General features: G+C 52.0%; 1 protein-coding gene across 5 annotated transcripts in view; it reads right to left on the bottom strand.

Annotated features, from left to right (window-relative positions):
• The window catches only part of LOC119446713 (homeobox protein cut-like), a 365,290-nt gene that overhangs the window by 204,762 nt on the left and 145,836 nt on the right, over positions 1–14,692 (bottom strand). The window contains exon 1 of one of the 5 annotated variants that reach the window (XM_037711233.2): positions 9,232–9,396. The exons of the other annotated variants lie outside the window; for them this stretch is intronic. The gene's annotated coding sequence lies outside the window, so the exon portion shown is untranslated. Of the gene's footprint in view, positions 1–9,231; positions 9,397–14,692 lie in introns of those variants that run through there. 5 annotated transcript variants of the gene reach the window in all.

Raw genomic sequence — 14,692 nt, 5'->3', positions numbered from 1 at the left:
TACATTTAAGGTCGCGGTGGAGTACAGGAGCATAGTAAAGAGGGGGGAGAAGTATGAAAGGTGTACTGAGAAGGTCATGCCGACCTTTACGGACAGTATCCCTCAAAAGAGAGCAAACCGCTCACGTACACGGCATTCAGGGGAAACCACTGGAATCACTCACGGCAGGGAAGATCACATGTCTCTTGCAGGCACATATGACGCCCAAGCCGCGTAAACCATAGCCGGCGAACTGCCTTCTTTCCCGCGTTCGATGCGAGCGCATACATAGACGACACTGTCACTTTCAGCTTCGGCTCCACCGGACGGTGTGGAATCGACGTCTTCGCATCGAAGTCGGTTCGCGATGTCACTGAGGGGGCGCCTTCTCTGAAGGCGGTCGCCGGCAGCTCTCAGGACGCGTGATGAAGCGTCATTACACCAGCGGTCATTAATTGCCAACGATCTTTCCTCTCCGTGACGGTTTTCGAACGTGGGGGTGGCACGTTCCCCAACTACGACCACGTTGCGGTCGGCCGAACAAGGAGCGAACCCTACACGAGCACGCGTGTGCGCCGATCATCGATGAACGAAGCATCGCGTGAGCCCCACAGGCTCCGGCTGATTCGACGCGCCGACTTGCGGGCAGCACGGCTGAAGGGTGAAGTCGTGGTTACACAGGTGAAAAAGCAGGCTCGCACTGCCCTCGACTATAGGTATATATGCTGCCAGCGATTTTGATTGCACTGTAGTCAAGGTACGCAAACGATGACAGTCAGCGTCGTGTCCGTCTCGCCTTCAGGATACGGCGTAGACGAGGGCCTGACGTCGCGCCTTGCTATGCTGCGACGCATAAAGGACTGCAATGAGTGGAGCGGGAAAGGTTCGACAGCGTTGCACGCATCTACCGTATCACTCCGCGCGGCAGGCGAACGCCAACAAAAGAACAATGGCTCCTTCTTCTTGGTGCCGTTCGTGGCTTCGTGCCGTTCGCGGCGCACCACGCTGGTTGCACTCGCGCGGCTTCAACGGCAGTGTGCACATCGAGCGGCGCGACCGATAGGCCACCGGGCGTCGATGGCATGCCGCCGGATCGCCCGCTGCTTATCCGCCTTCGAACCATTGTGTCTCGGACGACGAGCGGTACTCACGGGGACGCGTGCGATCGACGGCTCCCGGTCACGAAAGGCGCGTCCGCTGTGCAGACGTCTCCTTTTCCGCGGCCCGTGCCCCCAGTCGCATGCCTCCTGTCTATACCCGGCGCTCCTCTTTCGCTCACTAGGAAGGCTGTGTTTCTGCCACGCTTCTCGCGTTCGGGCACATAGGAGCTGATATGAGATGGCTTTGTGAAAGGGAAGTTTGTTTCCCACATTAAAATATATTACTCGCTTCATTAATAATTATTTCCAACTGTCTGTGCTTAATGTGTCGTCTACGTCCTACCAAATGATATGCCCTTGTGGGTAGTTCAGTTGACGTATAAGGCGATTGCCTCGGTCAGGCAGTTGTCACTGGTTCGGTTTTTCGACCATAACGAACCTCTCTTTAACTACAAATCTTACTTGTTGAGCTACCAATCGGGGCTTATCTTGCCGTTTAATACTGCCCTAAGGTGGACAACGAATTTGTACATAATACATCTTGTGCCGCCTCGTGGATTACCGCAGAAATTATTTCGTTATTCCCGATTCGCACTGTACCCTGAATTCGTGACAGGCGGATATTCCGCTCCATGGCTGAAGGCACGAACTGCCTTCTTTCTGCTAGGATAATGGTCTACTGTAGTAGTAGGGTTTATCATGCTTCACAATCACTAAACATCAAAGTGCCCAATTTGCGATATTCAGCCCATTTGTTACCTTGAACGGACTTACACGTCGTCAGAGTGACGTGTCCACCCGACGCCGTCAACAACGAAGCTAGGTGGTGAATATAAAAAAAAAAGAAAACAAGCACTGAATCTATAGACAGAAATACTTACACAAAGCACCACAAAGATAAGAAGGCCTCATATTCAGTAACCGTATATAGCGCCGAACAGCATAACAACAGCTTCTTGCAGCAGGCGTTTTACAGATTGCTTAGTGCAAGCAAACATAATGCTATATGGCTTCCTAACACGAACACGCCTAACCCCTCTCAGACACCCAGCTCAAGAAAGAGCCCACGTTTTCGACTTGAATCAATCATGAAGATGGGTTGAGAAGAACGGAATGCGAGTAGGGCCAAGGTGAGTGCTGCAGTTTCTTACCATTATTGACAGTATGTACAAGGAAGGCGTCAACAAAGTAACTACATAAGATGTATGCGTATTTGTTTTCTCTTCCTGAATCAAGCCGGTATGAGTACGAAAGCCGAGTACTGTAGGCGCAACGAATACAACGAGAATGAGTCGGGTGATCAGTTTGCATGCGTTCGCCACGAACTCGGCAACGCGCAGGGCATGATTTTAAACAGGCATTCGCTTAGCCATGCAATTACAAAAGCCATCTTTATGGTCCGATTTAAACTGCATAAACGCGCCGTGCGCATAATGGCGGCCACGACCTATACACGTGGACGGTATTTCACAATTTCACAACAAAACACCGTCGGAGGTAGCTAGCACGGCGCTGGAGAATTTCCGGCGGCGTGAGTCGCCGCTTGAAAGGGCGGCCGCAGCCACACGTGTATATTGGAGCAGCCTATCCGAGCGGGGCCGTGTTAGCTATCAAAACGAGAACGCCAGTTCGTTTCATGCGCCATATATGCGTATACGGGATCACTCACAAGCAACACTCGGCGTCGAGCACCGCGAGATATAACGAGCATTGCAATTAGGAAACAGACTTCTGACCGGGCCAGTCGACTTGGCTGTATAAGCCCGGCCTCTGGGTGCAAAATTGCGGCGGTCATTTGCGAAAGGCTCAAGCGCGGCACGGACTTCCTGTTGGCCGAAGTAGCCAAGCAGAACCACGCAAAATGGGCAGCCCCGTGTACGCTGGCTCAAAACGAGGAATCGGGTTCAATGTTCTAAATCAACCGGGCACACATACGCAGACACGCACGCACACCCGGCATCGCGGAGTGTATAAGCTCGCGCGCCGCCTTGCGCAAAAGAACAGGCGCGCGCCCGACCGACCGCCGAGAGAGAGCCATGAAAACACTCGCGCGAATGCCTGGGAAACGAAGTTGCGTTACCCTCGCCTGTATAAGCGCGAGCAATGCGCGGCCGGCAAGCGTGATGAATAATGACACCGGACAACGAATGGGCGGACCTTATATGCGCGTACACTTATATTGCAGTGCACAAAACTTGGCGGCTTCTTTGCTCGGTGTGCCTGCGAGAACGCGCGCGCGCTCTGCTCATTACCATAATTAACCTGAAAAAGGCTACTCGCGCCGTTTCTTTGTACCTCCTCGCGGCGCGGTCACTCGCCAAGGAAGTGACACACCGCCGGCGCGTTACATTGGCCAGAGAACAAGAACGCATGAGACCGGCGGTATATAGCTCGCGCGGGCGAGCGTTTCACCCTTCGTACTACGGATCCGCCCGTTCATCCGGCCGGCCGGAGGTCGTCCTACTCGCGATCCTCATTTGCAGCGCCGAAGCTCAGGCTCCCGGTCTGGTCCTCCTTGATGAAACGCGAGATAAGTCCCGCGCCGAGAAGTCGTGCACACCGAACCACCACGGCTCAAGTCGCGGTCGAGAGCGCGCACATATTTCTCGGACGCCTTCCGCCTCACGCGCTGTCAGGGGTAGACTTGTGTGTGTGTGCGTGTATGAGGAAAGGACATAGTGAAGTGAAGGGGGGGGGGGTAATGGGGAGGAGGGGGAGTATAGGATTCGAGGAGAGGGCTCTGCAAAAGCGGTAATCTCGCGCTGCCACCGTCGCCACGCTATCTAAAAAAATTGGCACTGCTCCTCGTTTTGTGCAAGGCACTGAAGGAGAAGCTGCTGCAGGCTATGGACTTCTGCCGCCACTCGAGCACGAGGCGACCATCGGTCACGACCGGATTGCGAGAATCTTCTCGCGAGAAAGCGAGAGAGACGGACGAGAGTGTGTATATCCTCGCCCCCCTCTCGCGCCTCAGCCGCATCTTGGCCCGTGGCGTCATTCCGCGTAATTGGATCTTCGATGGCGAACGCTGGCTGCCGCCGCCAAGAAGGGAGATCTCGGACCCTAATGTCCGCCGCTCAAATATTAAGAGCGAGGGCCCCTATCATCTGCAGGCAGCACAGAGGCGGCCCATCATCGCGTCGGTGCGAGCGAGCTGCTCGCTTCGCGGAGACAATTCCCCTTCCGTGCGCTCGAAGCACCGCATACGGGGCGTTCTGGGGACGCGATCATCGCCCACTCGGAAAAAAGAGGCGGTCGTGTTGCCGACAAGCGATCATCGCTCAGAGACATCGGCGCTCACAATGAATCCTCGTTTGGGGCAAGCGTAATACTCAGCGCAGTCGAGCGAGAACAGCGTAATTCGATCATACATGTTACAGTGGCGCATTCACAGTACCTTCCTGACAATACGAGCACGGCGTCGTGAACTTTTAGATAAAGCTAAAGAAGCATATCGGAGTATAAGCAGTCCATGTGTCCAGAGTTGCTGTGACGAGTGGGAAAAGGGAGAGCAAATCACGCGTACTAACTACAGTAGAAAAGACAGCATATTGAAGGTACTGTAAACAAGGCACGCACTTCATTCTTCATGATACGTATTGGCGTAGTCAAACTTGTTTTGTTGAGGCTCAGATATCGTCTGACCTTACAGGCGGGAAATCTGGGCAGTTTAAATAGGGATGCCCACATTTCAGGTCTCACACAGGCCCGGCAGTCTTCCCCATTCTCCGTTCAGCTGTTACGCCCTTAATGAACCTCGATCAGGAATCGACCACCAGCGGTGGAAAAAGGAATGTCAGCTGAATCCAACGTTTCGACAAGTTATGGGCTTGTCATCGTCAGTGCATTCTTCTTTTTACCGATGTCGATCTGTTGAAGCCTCCATCTTCTGTGAACTTATGTCTTGTTTAGATTATGACCAGGAATTGAATTACTGATATCATCTTTAGTGAAACGACTAAGAAGCAAAACTGTAACAGCACATACAGAAGAAAGTGTAAAGAATGTTAATCGGACAAAAGTGAGACAATATAGAAATTCTGAAGGCTGTAGCAGCGAAACCACACCATTATCGGCACCATGGTTGAGCCATGAAGTTGGCGAATGCACTGCACTGCCTATACGCTCTCAAAGTTCGCGTACACACGCAAGCGCCAACAACCACTCATGCAGCGCAGCCAGTCTTCGCCTGTCGCGAAACTAGCCGGGGTCGCACGCGCACGGCAGTTGGAGATACGCTCCAATTTACGACAAGCACGCGACAGCAGTTGAGGGATCTCGCGACGATCATTGGATGCACTTTAACTTTGTTAGGGCGTCCGGTTTCCAAGCTGCCAATTTCGGAGCCTGCCACAGCAGCAGAGACCAGCTTTTGCTCTGCTTGCCGGCTCGCCAAACAGAACCGCCATAAAACCAAAGAAGGAGTCGACGACGTTCGCACCCCGCTGAGGCCATGCGGCGCAGTTGCGTGCAGTGGAGCCGATTCTGCAGCACAAGCAGAGTAGCGCAACATGCAGCTATCGATCAGTTCTTATAAGACCGATCATCACTGTTCAATGCGGCCATTTAAGGGCGTAGCGAGATACTGCATGAATTAGAAGCTGTGGGTGAGGCATCTTAGGCTGGGCTGCACATAGAGGAATGAAACGAGAGCAGTCGCGCAGGAGGGATGAAACTGTCTGCTGGATTGTATAGGAGACAATGGGCCCCTCGTCTTCACCAAATCTCGTGCTGATTTCGATCTTATAAATACGTATTGATGCCAGAAAGAACAGAGGCAGCCTTCTTTCGTTAGTTACAATAAAAAAAATCACATCTTGGTCGATCAAGAGTTCTCGATTGGAACGAACGAGCCAAGTGGTTCTTCCAAGGCCCCGCGCTCTTCATGCCGTGGTAGATGATGCACGAAACTGCACTGAGACGAGGTGGCTCGCGACTCTCTCGACGACGTGTCAAGACGGCAGAGAAGAGAAACGAGCTCGCCTCGGAGATCAGCCGGTTGTGCGCCGAGGTCGTTGAACAAATGCAACGAGGGCTACGCCGGAATGAATTGACAGCGTCAGATGCCGCCGCCAACACACAGAGGCGACACAACCCCCTCGGGCACCCGACGCTGTACAGATGCGTCGGCTGGCGTCAAGCCGAAAGGCGCAGCGTATCCTCCGGCCTTCGCCGATTATTAGCTTGCTCGTCCACCGCCAGGAACCGAGGCGGAACGCCCCTTTTATCCGTCGCGCGGGCGTATGTCTCGCTCTCTCTCGGCCTGTCACCGGGACGCTTCGCACTTGTAATTGCTGCTATAGCGCCTGGAACCCACTTCCTGATCACTTCGCAGCTGCACCAATTGCGGACTGTAAAGCTAGTCCTCTCCTTCTTCCGTGTTTTGTTTTCCATCTGTATTCCGCCAGAGCGATATCCTAAGAATATGTGCTTAGTGACTCCGGAGGGGAGTAATTATGACGTTGAACCATAGTGCTTCCTATAATGCCACAGCGAGCCGCGGCTTCTTCGGACTGCTTCATATTCTGCGCTCGACGACGTGGCGGCTGCAGAACCGCAACCAGATAACATCGGCACGTGGTACACCCTGTCTTTCTTTACTGCTTTTGTTATCTTTAAATTCAAGCGTGCCACATACGTCCGGCAGTATACGGGAAGGCAAACAATCACGCTAAGAGCGAAGTGCCACGCGGAGGTCCTCGCGCGACACTGACATTGCGGCAGAAAGCGCGGACGGTCGATTGACCCAGCGAAGCATCACCGAAAAGCCGGACCAGCAATCCAAGCGCGACACAGACTGGCAGACAAAAAAATTCGAGCACAAAGCCAGTCGATTCCCGTCAGAAAGAAGGGCGAAAGAACCGAATGACAAAAAAAAAAAAGAAAAAAAAAGAAAGAAGCGGCCCAACGTCGGTTTCGAGCCGCTGGAGAAGGCCAGCGACGTGGTCTACGTACGACAGCGGCGCAGAAAGGACTTCCTTTCCGCGAACGCTCCACAAAGTGACCGCAGCGCGGCTCTATACCGGATATCGCTAGCGGATACGGTCCGCTCTCCCCGCCCACGTTATCGCTGCCGGTGCGCGCTCGCCTTATTCATTTTAAGCGCCTTGCCTCCTCATTTTTTTTTTTCTCTCTCTTTATTGCGCGTGGCGTTCTTTGTCTTCTCGCTTCTTCCAGCGCATCCCTCTCGCCTGCGGACGCGGTGGCGTTCTGTGGCGGGACCTTTCTCTCTCTCTCCTCTGGGGCCGAACGAGACTATAACCGAAGCCGCCCCTCTCTCACCACCGCTGTTCGGCGAAGAGCCACAACGATTTGCCGCCGCACGTCCCGTCATTCAGAGCCGCAGATCGGCGGCGGCCATCAGCGACGCACCATCCGGCCGGATGGAGCGGCCGGGGCCAGATCGGCGATAAACGGCGGCCGTCGATGCGCGCCTGATGGGCCGCTGACCGGCGGTCAGTCAGTCGTGGTGGTGGGCCGCCGAACGGCTCGTGCCGGTCGTGCGCCGGACGACGAGACCAACGAGGTGCGGGGAATGCCTAATTGGCTGCGCTCAATGGGCGCGCCCTTAATTGGAAGTCTTAGCGCCGCCGCTGCCTTGCGCGCGGTGCGAGATCCGTTGCGGCCCACGGACCGATACTGCACCACGCTTCCTGCATGGGATAGGTATACGGCGACGCGTCGTTCGTTAGAAAGCCGGAAGACCATTCATTCAGATTTCTGCCTGCCAGCCAAACTATAGTCATTGCAGTGTATGAAAGGCAACCTCTGGCATGGACATACACGATCGTTCACGTTTAATGGTGCCTTCAACGAACTTTCAGTGGGGGAGTGCTTCAGACATAGCACCGGTGTTTATGGTAAATGACTGCCCGTGAATTTCACCGCGTCTCGCTCACTGTGATTAATATGGGTGACAAAGAAATGAAAGTCACTTCTATAGTGAAATAATTAGGCTGATGTGATTTGTTGAACGAGAAACTGCGCGTGCTTATATAATAATAATAATAATAATAATAATAATAATAATAATAATAATAATAATAATAATAATAATAATAATAATAATAATAATAATAATAAAAAGAACTGTAGTCTCTAGTACCAGATTGGAAACCGTCATCGGACCAGCAATATCGCCAGAATGCTCCGCTTGCTAAATGGCAGCACTGCGTAAACATGCATGCTGACGGTATGCAGTACTACATAGAGAAAGCCCGACAGGTCTGTTACCTACTATTAACACGCTTCGGCAACCAAAAGCGATGCAGCGTGAACCAGTTGACTCAAGCTGTTCCAAGAAGCTTTATGTAAGGCTATCGCCATGGCTGGCCGGAACAGCGCTGTCGGAATGAGATGAGCATGTATAGCACACTGCGCAACGAAAAAAACAAGAAAAGAAAAAAGAACAATTCTTATATATTATTTTTAATAAACGATGGTGTGGGTATGACCAGTGCTGCGAATGCTCTACTTATTGGCTGTTTTTGTCTCTCGGTCCTTTATTTTCTTTCTTCCGCTAATACGGTGGGCTGTTTCAACAAGGTGTCGACGAGGGAAAAGCCGCAATGTGATGGTGCTATGAGAGGAAATCCCCACTAATTGTTCAGCGAATTTACACGAATGAGTACACGGGCGACCTCCATCAGATGTTAAGAGCAACAGATAGCAATACGCAAAAATCAGAAGGACTGACATCATGACAAGAGACAGTGGACATCGAGCAGACCACTTTTCCGAGTAGTCGTCAGAAGTAACTTCTCTGTGTCTCGAGCAATAGCTCATCATGCAGAGAACTAATTATAACGTTACACAAACGGCTTTGTCAGTAAAAGCAAACACTTAAAATCGCACAAGCAGTGACATCAGTCGAACTCATTAAAGAGGAATGGCTGAGAAAGAAAAAAAAAGTAAGCGGTAAGTTCCTTGAACTCGCCGGTCATTCGTTTTAGAGGATCGAAGTGCAGCTATAATGTTAACACAAATCCGATTGCAGCGTTACAAATGCGGCAGAAAAAAAAAAAAACAATAGAAAAAAAGTAGCTGACCTTCGTAACACCATAAATTTGATGTTTCTGTCAGTCACAGCTATTAGACAAATATTTATTTCTAATACGGAAACGACGTTTTTCTAACTCCGCACACATCTCACCTTTAACTCCGCAACGGCGGTCTCGCAGGAACGTGCATAAGCCAGCTGCCTTTCTCCAACTACGACGTCGTACCAGTACAAGGCTACAGCCGTTACGTGTAGGCAGGTTTTTCTTCGTATCCAGACAGAACGCAAACTGTGACAGCCAAGCCTTGAAGCGGTGCGCGCACGGCGGGCAGACAATTCGCAGACCCGGCGATGAACCCTTTTCAGAATAGTCGGCGATGCCTCAAAGTCATGTCGAACACTTGTAGCGCAGCCGAGGGGGAAAAAACATAAAGAGCGCTGAAATATATCGGTGTCGTCGCCGGAATCAATCATTTGCCTCTTCGTCCGCCAGCACGTGCAGCAGCGGGTCATAAACAAAGGGCTGTCCAGCGCGCACAATGAAGCGACGAGACGTGCGGGCTGCTGAACCGCGAGGCAGCTCGATGTGTAAACAGCGACGGCCGCGGCGGACGGAAACGCCGCGTACAAAGCACGAAGAACCCGTATTGTGCAACGAAACTACGAATTTACGCAAATACGGCTACCCTGGTTCTACGAGACACGCAGCATTGAATGAAGTCGGGAGCCGGCACTCACTGCAGCTGCCGCGGAGCGTTCTGTCTAATGTCAGTCGTTTCGAGCACGACTCCGGCCGTTAAATTGCGTTCCGAGCTTATCACACCCGTTCTGCCTCTTCTTCCTTCGTGTTTCTCCGAATTCGCGCTAATATGAATTCTGCACTTCTGAGCCCACGTGACCGGCAACAAGTTCTGTTCATCTTGCTTGCTTAACAATTTCCTACTCAGCCCGAGCGAAACTCCATAGCTGTCAACCATTATACTTTCTCTTTTCAGAACAGCTGCTACCTTTGCTGTTGATTATAGTTACACAGAACGCGCAGAACTGCGAAGAGTGTGTACGTATAGCAGTGACCTTGAGTTGCTCTCGAGAATGATGTATATTCTACTACGGCCGCCGTATAAGCTTGTTGATGTATATGTCACCGTGCAACAGAGAAAGCCAGACCCAGACAGACGTAAGTCTCTCGTGCACGACCACACCTAAAAGACGAAGAAGTCTGCCGGACGGCGCAGTAAGGGTCAGAAAGACGACTCCACAAGCGGCTCATATGAGCGAAGGAACCAGCAGGGATCGACGCATTCAAGCAACTGCTGCGGAACTCCGGCAGCACTTCTCCCACGGTCGCTCGCGCGGACCGCTATATACGTCGCACAGGTGACGGCGTTTGAAGCCGCGGTCACTGGCAACCGCCAATAATATTGGCAAAGTGGTCGTCTTTCTTTATTCTTACGTAGCGCGGTGGCGGGGAGCGAGGGTGCCCGTAATTTACCACCGCCGGGGCTGTGCACGCAGCGGCCAGACCGCGTGAATGCTCGCGTCGCACGCATGAGCGGAGATGGACGCGCGCGCACTTCCGGCGGCGAACTGCCGGAGCGCGCGCGCGCTCCAGCGCGCAGCGGCGATCGGTCGGGAAAACAATATCCGGGAGCCAGGAGAGCCCGTCGTCCAGCTCTGTCTGCGTGCACAGCGCGCGAGTCAAGGACAGTTGAAAGAGAAAGCGAGTGTCTCCCTTCTTCCGCTGTGGACGCGCCCTCACCTCCATTTCATTTCATTGTCAACGCAGCTTTCATTGGCCGAGCGTTCGGCTCCAATGCCCACGCCTGCGCTTTATGAGCGCTATCCGCTGCGATCTGAAAATGGTACATTCAGTTATGCGGTTTTGTCGTCCGACACGCGCGAAGCTACAGTACACTCTAGCTACAGGTGTTCTCGCAGCAGTGATTTCTCACTTGCTCCCGTACATTGTACAGTCCCGACCAGGCGGAATTACATTTCTGAGACAATGTCCATGCTGTGTTGTGTTATAGTTCAATTAATGCAGGCAAAGGAGGAGAGGGTATAAAGAATCGTTTTGCTCCATGGCGCCGACTAAGATCGCGAAACGAGAACGTATGCAAGATCACTGTTCATATTTACGTTATTTGGGACAGAGCGCTAAAGCTGCCAAGGACGGTTCTTTCCTGAAGCTTAGTCACTTATGCTTACTTGCGTTTAGGCAGAACAAACATTCATTCATTCGTACACGAGATGGTGGCGCCGATGAAGCATGCGGACAGCTCACACCTTGTTCAAATCTTCGGTGCATCCTCCTTCGGGACGACCGCCTCCAATTCAGTTTTTGCTTTCGAGCTTGCGGTCTCACATGTTCATGACCTGAAGAGTTTGCCCACTGCGCTAAATTTCCGTGGTCGGTGTGAGTGCGCAGCGATAGGGAACTTTCGGATGGCGATCGACCAGTACGTATATACATAGGTGCATGGTCAGGGTGGTTCCTGGAGCCGAACGATCGCTTTCGGCCCCGAAATCGGGTCAATACTGCAAGGTGCGTTCATATGAGAAGTCAATAATAAATTGGGTCGAGCACGGTTCGTCGGAACTATTAAAGCGATAAGCGGCGTTCCCATTTGTTTGCATAAGCTATCGGTCCCACATGTGACGTCACGGCTCAGAGCACTAAAGCCTTATGTAACTGCGAAGTGTGGAGCGATCGTGAAGCCTTATCAAGATGGCTCCACCAGCAGACCGCGTCGCCGACTCGACTGACCTAACTCGCCAGCTGCCGCACATCGCGACTGGATCTGAGCTGCGCCGGCTTCGGCGTCGCGTGAGTGCGAGCACCACGAGGTGAGTGAGTCGCGGGAAACCAAGCGAGCCGTTTCCGACGGCGCCAACCACAGAGTTTCATGCAAAAGTCACTAGAGGGAACTATGGCGCTGCGACAGTTCAGCTACCATGGGAACGATGGCTATACTATGCGAATTTGTGTAATCTTCGTGCTTGTGGCTGCAGACGTCCTCGTGGCGTTATTTAGTACGATTTATCTTTCTAAATTTCAAAGTAGCCATAGTTTTATAAACACAGCAAGGCAAATTTATATCTGTGCGGATGCGTAGTTATGCGCCATTCCTCGTTAGGGGCACCACGTTAGAGACACTGGACAACCGGCCACTGTCAGAGCAAAGCATACTTGGACAGTGGTCACAATGAACGTTGGTGCTAAAGGTAGCCAAAGCGCTATTTCGCTTCCTGTGGTCTATACGGGCCTGCGAGATGGGTTTCGGTAGTGACGTGTGCCGCCTCAATTTTGTTAATCGATTCCTCCTTCTATATTCGTCTTTCTCTCCTCCTAGCTCTTTAAATCCCTTTCCCCGTGTGCAGGTTGTCAAACCAGGCCTTTTCTGGATAACATCCCTGCCTTTTTTTTTTTTGGCTCTTAACCTTTTCCTCCCGTTTTCCCCTTCACCCAGTGCAGGGTAGCCAACCGGGCAGGAAGGACTATCTAGTTAACCTCCCTGTATCTCATTTATCATGTTTTCCTCTCTTTCTGTCCACACACACACACACAGCACGCACGCACACACACACACACACACACACACACACACACACACACACACACACACACACACACACACACACACACACACACACACACACACACACACACACACACACACACACACACATATATATATATATATATATATATATATATATATATATATATATATATATATAGCTCCCACTTCGTGCGTTCGAAGTATCCTCTCCATCGCTCTTGAAATGCGTACTCGCGCCCGAGTTAGAACACACACTCAGACGGTTTTTGGCCGCCGGGCGTCGAGCACAAGAGACGGCGAGTTGGAAGTAAGCAGACGAGTGATGCGAAAGCCCTTCCCGTGAAAGCAGCACCTGTCCGAGCTCGTAACATGCGAACTGCGTGGTCTCGGGCCGCGCAACGTGCGGGAAGCTGTCGCGAATGTCATGATTTATAGGGCGGACGTGAGCTTAAAAGTAAGTGTGGACTGCTTCCCACTTAAAACGCCGTTTTGTGTGCGTATCTGCGTCAATGTAAGAAAGCTCTCCTCGTCAATGCACATATACTTAAAGAAGCTTGCTCCAGCACTTACAGTCAATAACAAAGCACGACTGACCGTGTACACACTGCTTGTTTGTTATCCAGATGCCCGTACACCAGACGAAATGAGCCAAGGATTGTTTTGCGTAAATGTGCATGAGTACTTTGTGCGTATGTGATAGAGAGGACAGAGACGCTTATTATCACTGTTTCGTCAATCAAATTGTATCTTGCAATTGATGGCAAGGCAAGCAAAAATAGGAGCGGGGGGGGGGGGGGGGAGGCAATTGGGGGTCTTATTACATAGGGAAGCACTTTCCCAGGTTCGTGGTAAACGACGTTTGACACACTTAGTGGAGTCCAAAATTTAATTTGGCAGGTAGGGCCATTTTTCACAGATGTCATAGTGACAAGGAAACGAGAAAAATAAGCTCACTGCAACAAAATGTAGGTAAACATACGGTGCTTTTATGACATTTCATGTAGTCAGATGGCGAAACCACAAATAAAAGTAAGTAAAGAAAACCCAGGGCGCCACGAAAAAAAAAAATGTTCTGTGGCTACAGATTTAGCGGTAAATGCGAGAGTTATGCGTTAGCATTACGTCGCTCCATTTTGAGGTCACGGATCCATGATTTAAACAGCGGTCATCACATTGCAAAGTGTTATTGAGCTCGCTCGACACACGTGTTCTGCCCCTTCGAGGAGTGATGTGCAACTGGCGGTGGTCCGGAGCAGACCACCATCAGTTGCACTATGTTTGCACTCTACAACGTGACCGGCTTGTATACACTGTTTTTCCACTATCAAACTCCTAGCTAATGCGCATTAAATAGGATTTAAATGTCCTTAAAACACGTCTCACCTTCCACTATATGTCTATTTCTTATTAAGAACCTCATAACCACGGGTATTTCACGTAGCTGCGCTTCGTGAATCATCCGCGATTCACCTGCCGTAATGCGAACGCACGACTTCACAGGTGTCTGGGGCGGACGCTGTTAAGAAAGGAAAAGTAAGACGCCGATACTAAGAAAAGCAGCCTCGCCCGGCATCGTGCCGTCCCCCCTCGACGACGGGTCAGAAAGCGCGGCTGTCAGATGCAGGCCGCGTAGACGCTGCGGTTCGTTCGTGCGCGTCGGGTGCCCGGCCAAGCGGCGAGCGGACAGGTGCGTGCCCTTTGGGAGTCAAGGCGAACGGAAGACGACGGCGAGGGAACAACGGTACAAATAGTGAAGAAGGGAAAAAAAGAATCTATCGGCAGAGGGGTGAAGGAAATGCGGGACGACAGACACCGAAGGAGGGGGGCGACCGAACTCGGCCATAATGGCAGCCACTGTTGCTGCCGCGTGGAGGCGCGAGCGGTGAGTTGGGGAGCGGTTACGGACGCGCGAACACGGAGGCATCGGGAGAGGGTGGTGACACGAGAGTCGAGGATGCTGGCGGGGACCACGTCGACGACAGGTGGCTGCGGGGCCCTCCGCTGTTGAGCGGCCGTTCGAACGCGACGGGAAACCGAGCGACGCGTTCGCG

Source organism: Dermacentor silvarum, chromosome 3 (genome assembly GCF_013339745.2).
Source record: "Dermacentor silvarum isolate Dsil-2018 chromosome 3, BIME_Dsil_1.4, whole genome shotgun sequence".
In the NCBI taxonomy this organism is placed as follows: Eukaryota; Metazoa; Arthropoda; class Arachnida; order Ixodida; family Ixodidae; genus Dermacentor; species Dermacentor silvarum.
This window is presented reverse-complemented; position numbering and strand designations above follow the sequence as displayed.